Source organism: Oxyura jamaicensis, chromosome 14, assembly GCF_011077185.1.
Source record: "Oxyura jamaicensis isolate SHBP4307 breed ruddy duck chromosome 14, BPBGC_Ojam_1.0, whole genome shotgun sequence".
Classification (NCBI taxonomy): domain Eukaryota; kingdom Metazoa; phylum Chordata; class Aves; order Anseriformes; family Anatidae; genus Oxyura; species Oxyura jamaicensis.
The window spans coordinates 571926-578463 of NC_048906.1; the positions used below are offsets into that span (position 1 = coordinate 571926).

At 57.1% G+C, this 6538-nt stretch overlaps 1 long non-coding RNA gene across 1 annotated transcript; it reads right to left on the reverse strand.

Moving 5' to 3' along the window:
* Positions 1-2637: 2637 nt before the first annotated feature.
* Positions 2638-6526, reverse strand: LOC118174602. The gene is made up of 2 exons (XR_004754704.1): positions 3641-6526; positions 2638-3281 (listed from the first exon to the last, which is right to left on the reverse strand). It is a non-coding gene; the product is annotated as an uncharacterized LOC118174602 (long non-coding RNA).
* Positions 6527-6538: the final 12 nt, after the last annotated feature.

Consider the following 6538-nt stretch of genomic DNA (forward strand, 5'->3'; position numbering starts at 1 on the left):
ACACCCCCACCTGCCAGGCAGCTCCCAGCCCGGCTCCCTCGTTACACAGGGCTAATTGGTTTAAAAGAGATTGCTGGGTCACTAATTATGGAGCCTATTGAACGGCACGTCTCAGCTTAGGGATACAATTAAAAGTTCACCCTAATTAATCAGGGGTAATTAACAGACCTTGCATTTCTCTCAGATTAATTAATCAAGGAGTCCAGAGCAAATCAATGAGGGCAGGAGGGAAGCTGAGGAGGGAGGGGGTGTCGCGGAGGCCACGCGCTGCCTGACCCACTTTGCTGGGCTGCGTCACCACTCCCTCGTGCCAGCGCTGCCACAGATGAGCCCTGCCTGCCCCATCCCTGCCATGGGGCTGGGCCCCTGCCGTGGGTGCAGCCCGTGACAGCACCGCGACGGCACTGCCAGCACTGCAGTGTCTGGCCCCGTGGCTCAGCCCACCAAAGCCCCCGTGCCCTGCGCTGCGCCGTGCCTCCAACACCACCTGAGCATGGCCGTGCACCCGGGGGCACTGGTACCCAGGTGAGAGCGCACGCCTGGGGGCACAGGGCCGGTGGTGGGAGCACCGTGGTGTCCTCGGCTGAGGTCTGCCATAGCCATGCCAATCGTTAACGGTGGTTTGGCTGCGACTGTTTTATCTCCAGCTCCCCAAGGAGAAGCATATTGAGATAATCCAGACACAATGATAGATGTATATCGGTGTCTTGTGTATGGATCTGGCTCAGCGTTTGTAATATTTTGTTGCTAAGGAAGTCCTCGTTTGTGGTGTGATAGAGGACCCCATGCCAAGTCATGGAAATTGATGTGCTCATAGTGGGAAACTTAATCACCAGAGGGTAAATGCCCACCTCGTTTTTCTCATGAAAGAGAAATGCAGTGCTTTGATTTTTGGCTCCAGTATAAACAGGGTGTGATTAAATATTGTTTCCCCTCTCTTGCTTGTCATTAATCAGGATATAGCTGTGAGCGCTGGGTGTGATGTGGGGACACTTGCTTTGATTCCACAAGTTCTTAAATGGTTTTGTTCTCTTTTCAATCCCATTAAAAATAGAAGGCAGTGTGTTTCAAAGTGCTCCTGATGGAGAGCTCCTCTGATCCAAGGGGCGTGCGCTTTCGCAGGGAAGGTGCTGTGCAGGCGGGCAAAGCCCCCAGCACCCGGCCACCCAGCGCCTTCCTGCCCCTCGCGCTGCCTCGAGGTGCTGCAGCGCACCCGTGGCGTCGGTGCATCCTCATGGCGCCGGCACAGCCTCAGGGCTGTGCCCATGCCGGCCCTTGCTGCTCTGTAAGGGAAAGCTCTGGCTCCACCTGCACTGTCCCAGCTGAGGGAATTAATTGGTGCTCAGCCCCTGTGGACAACGTGCTTCCCCCGCAGGGGTGCAGCCCTGGCCATGTTCCTGGGACCTCGCGGGGCTGGCATAATTGGCTGTCTTGTCCCACAGTGAGCAGAGCCTCTCGTTCAGACACATTTACTGCCCCTGAGCTCCCATGGGCTGGGCTGGGAGTTAACACCTGCAGCAGGGGCATCTCAGGCCAGGACAGACCTTTCTGGCACCTGGAGAGGCTTCACTCCCTGATGCAGTGAGGAAGAAGAAGGCAAGCCTTGCTCTAGCCAGCACCAGAGGGTGTGAGGACTGAGTCTGCATTACCCGATTCTCTACCCTCGGTGTGGATGGGGCAGTTTTATTTTTATTTTCTGCTCTAAAGCATACTTGCTCTAAGGCAAGGATAGGGTTATAAAGTTACAGATGAGCCAGGCTGAAGATGAGGCAACACTAGGAAAAAAGCTTTAAGAAAAAAATACTGGCCCGTGTTTGACTACAGATTCCTCATCTGGAGTTAAATGTGATTGTGAAGGTCTGTGAGCCAAAGAGATTTCTCGTTACTGGAGAACTAGCTCCTGCCCCTGTGGTCCCCAAGGAGCAATAATGAGATTTAACTGAAGCAGCCACCGCAGTGAGCCCAGAACTTCATGCACAGTGATGCAGTGACGAGGGGCAGCGGATGGTTACGGGGTCCCTGTCTGCTGCAGCGTGCAGATGAACTCTGCCGACTGCTTTATTTTGTGCAGTGCTGTTCGTACAACCTCCCCGAGGCACGAAGTGCGCACAGCCCCAGCAGGGCTGCCCAGAGCCCTCTGAAAGCAGGGGGGGCTCAGGCTCCTTCCAAAGGGTCTGAAGGATGCTGATGAGGCGAGGAGGAGCCAGCTGCCACCAGGTGCCAGGACGTGAGGGTCACCCTCGCCCTCCTGCTCCCTGTCCCTGCTGGGTGGGTGCGGGCTGGGGACGGAGCCTCGGCTGCTGTGCTGCTGGGCACTGGGCTGGGAGAGCCAGCTCGGCCCTGCCCACATCCAGTTATGTTCTTTGCAGCGTCAGTGACAGATACGTAAGGATTAAATTGAAGTAATCTCTGTAATCTACTCAGTGAGATTAGAACCTCTCCCTGCCCCCCTCCCGTTTTTATCCCTTTCATTCCAGGACTCCGCCAGCAGTGATTACAGCCTGGGGAAGCCATTTAGCTTTTAAGCACCCTTCCAGCCTGCTTAAAAATACATTCAGAATCAAATGAGTTTGTGCAGCAGGGCCATGGCTGGCTGCTCCGGCTGGGTGAGAGGCTGAGAATTAGGACCAAAGTAGCTCGAGTCAGAGTCAAAATTAAATTTATTGTTTCTGACCTTATTTGGAGTACAGTGCATTTACAAGTGATTAATGAGGCTTACAGCAGTTTCAGTCTCAGTCATGCTGCTTGGCACAGCCTTTTGGACTCTCCTGTCCTTGGTGAGACCCTGCATTTCAGAGCCTGGGAAGCTGCCTGCATGTGGTGAGTTTGGTGTTGGTGCTGCACCAGAAGGGAGCCTGCAGGAGCCAGGAGGGGCCTTTGGAAGTGGCACTGAGGCCAGGACAGCCAAAATGGAATTAGCCTGGGGGACCTGCTACCATCCCCATCCTCTGTGCCACCGGGCCCCTGAATCCCACTGGGGCTGCTGCCCATGGGCTTGGCGCAGCTGCGTTCCTCTCTCCTCTGCCTCTGGGCTGCAGAACCCCGCAATATCCTGTTCCATCTCCAAGTTCCCCATCCAGACAGGGAGAAGGGGGAGATGCTTGGAAGCAGCAGGCCATGTGGTGGAGGCTCCGTGCAGGCATTCAAGGACACTGCCAGCGCTGTGAGGCTGGAGCAGCTCGGCCCTGTCTGCCCCGTGGCACTGAACATCCCCTGTCCAGGTAGATGTACTGCTCAGCCATCAACTGCATCAGCACAAGAAAAGGTGGCAGTTTGTCAGCCTGGAATCAAAAGGTTGTTAATGACACATACATATTAGACACAGAAAACCGGATTAACAATGACACTTTGGCCCCGAGGGCTTTTTTTGGCTCTGGAAATAAATTCTAACCTTGATCTATTCTGCCTACAACCTGAAGACATCAAGGGTAGAATATCACCTTTAATCTTATTTGCTGTTTCCAGTATGCATTTTATTGCTTCCCTCTCTTCCTATAGGTTTTATGTGCTCCCAGCACACTTTCTTTGTGTATTTTGGTAATAACCTTCTATGATCTCTACATTGCTGCAGCCTTCTCTTTTGGCTTGCCCGTCAGCGACTCGTGCTTGGGATGAGCCCTGAAATGGGGCTCCTTCTTACCTGGTGCCGGTTTGTGGCCTCTTCTGCTAGGGGAAGATGGCAAGGAAAAGGGGCTGAGGGATGAGGCTGGGCTCCACATCCTTGCAGTGTGGTTTGAAATGCCCCACGAGTCCTGCCCCCATGATCCCGTGAGCTGGTGCTGCCCTGTGCAAGGGGACAGCAGGGGAGGGGAGGCATGCCATGGACTCTCCTGGGGCAGTCTGACACCCAGGGCCATGCAATGAAGGACAACCAGTATGGGAGAGACTGGGGAGGGACGGGACTTGGTATGGGAAGACTTAATGCAGGGCAAGGCAGAGCGGTCTTCAGCTGCTTTGGTAAATCCCACCACAACACGGGAGATCAGCGAGCCTGGGAGAAGTGAAGGAGGAAAGCTGAGAAAGATCACCTTGGAAAGACAGCCAGGAACAAAGCAGAGGTAAGGCGGAGAGCGAGCCACTAAAAGGGGCAAACAGATGGGGAAAAGAAGACAAAGGTGAAAGGCACAAGGCTGGCAGCCAACAGCAAGTGCCAGCTCAATTTGGAAAGGGGTAAAGGTGGGGAGGAAGGGCTGGGAGGCAGGACCTGCTCTGGCGCTCATGGTGCTCATCCCCCCAGTGCCACGCTGCGAGGCAGCAGGCGGGCAGCAGGGCATCTCCTGCAGCCATCAGGGCTCCGTCTCCCTGCCCACCAGGGCAGCTCCGCAGCACAGGGCCAGGGCTCCAGCCCCACCAGGGAGAGCAGGATTGGGGCTGACCAGCGGGGCTCCCACTTGCACAGGTGGCAGGGCGAGGGTGTGCTGAGAACACCAGAAAGCTGTTGTTTATGTGGAGCTCGGTGTAAACAGCAAACATGTCATGGAAAAAACATGCCCTGCAAAGATACAGAGACTGAAAGCAAAATTGTCAGCTTTACAAAACATTTCTCCCTTGCAAAGCAGAGAAACCTGGAGGTGTCTAGGCATCCACACCAGCTTTATTTATCCAGGCGCCTCTAATGTTCATGCCTAGGCAGTGTGTTTGCTGCCGAGGCTGGATCACCACGTGGAGGCAATAAAACGGCTAAAAATGGAAAAAGCAACTTTTCCACAGATTTCCTGTGGCAGTCTGTCATGGAGCAGAGCTGAGTGATTGATGCCTTCTGGCCCTGGAAAAGGAACCTGCCAGCACCCAGCCCCTCGGTTCCCTTGCTCCGTGCTCCTGTCCCGCTGCCATCTGCCCAGGCCAAGGTGCTGAAGCCAGGGCAGGGGCTCCATTGGTGCTCCCTCCTCGCTCAGAACAGCACCAGCTCAAGCGGAAGGTGCCCAGCCCAGAGAAGTACCAGACGTGGGTGGGTTTACACCAGCCAGGAATAACCCAACGTCTGTTGACTCCTTCAGGCTGACACGGGATGCACGCTGCTGTTTTCCACTGTGATCTGCACGGAGCTGCTGGTGTCCGAGCCTCTGCTCTGGCCCCTTCTCCCTGGCAGAAGCTGCTGTTGGACAGAGCACCAAACACGGCACACAGTGCCCCAAACGGAAAGCCCCTGTGGACCACTTCACCCTGCCAGGACGATGAGGTTGTTCCCACAAGGGACCAACCTCTTCCTATCATTCCAGAGCTCTCCTGATCCATCAGACACTTTGTTCCTCAAGTAACTATTTTTACACTGCCAGTGAGGTCCAATTTTGTTGCTCCCACACAAGCACAGGCAAAAGAGGCTGCAGAGGGCACTGCTTTTCAGCGGCCTTCTCTATCTTGTTACATCTGCACTGAGTTCCTGGGCGCTGCACAAGAGGAAACCTCATCCCCACCCTGCTGCCAGGGAGCTCGCAGTATCTTTGTTTCTGTTGGGCTGCCGCTTTTTGCCTGTCTTGTTCTATTACCGTCCTTCTTCCCAAGTAACAAGACAAGTAGTTTTCCGCAGCTGAACAAGCTTTCTGTGCTGAGAAAGCAGGGGCAGTGACTCTTAATGTTTAAGTGGTGCTGCACACAGTCTCTTGGCTTTAGCACGAGCAACCAAGCAGAAGCCTGAGCTGCCAGGGTGCGAGAGGAAAGGAAGCGTGTCAAGTGGAGGGAGCCAGAGGGCCGGGGATGAAGCCACAGTCTGCATCCATATCCTGCAACAACCGTGTGGTTTTCCTGGGTCATCCTGCTTTTAGGCCATCACAGTTTGTAGACTAAGCATCTCCAACCTGGCAGAGAAATGTAATTCTTGCGTCTTCTTCTTTCAGCTGACGGCTGCTCCTTCTGCCCTTGCTGAGGCCAGAAATCACTGCCGCCGTGCGGGGCGGCCCCTCCTCGCTCTTGTCCCCTCCCTCAGAGTGCATGCCGCGGGGCCGGGGCTGCTCAGGCGCCCGGGAAGGAGGCTCCCCGGGAGCTCGAAGGACACCTTGCTGGAGGGACACCTTGCCTCGCTGCCAACGCCTTACCCAGCCTGCTGCCGGCTCTGCCCGCGCCTTGTGTTCCCGCAGCTTCGAGCCCAGTCTTCCCGGCTCCCGAACCGGTGGCTCCTCGCTCCGGGCCCACCGCGACCCAGCGCCGAGCCGTGCTCCCGGCCCGGGGCCCTGTGCAGACGGCCGGCCCTGCCCCGGGCCAGCCTCCAGCCGCCGAGGCGCGGTGGCTCCCTGTCCCTGCTCCTCCCGGCTCTGCCGGCGGGAGGACGGGACTGAAAGGGGGGCGCGGCGCTGTGGGTCCCCCCGGTGCCGGGGTCCAGCGGCTCGCACCGGGAGCGCGGCCGCTCCGCGCCCGGGCAGGGCAGGGCAGAGCCGGCGGGGCGGGACGTCCGCGGGCAGCCCCCGGCGCCGCTCCGGGTCCCGACGCGGCGGGAGAGCGAGGCCGGTCCCGGCCCCGGCTCCGGCCCCGGCCCCGCCGAGCGATCGCGGGGGCTCCGGGCGGCGCTGACGTCAGGCGGCCCCTTAAATAGCAGCGCCGCCGC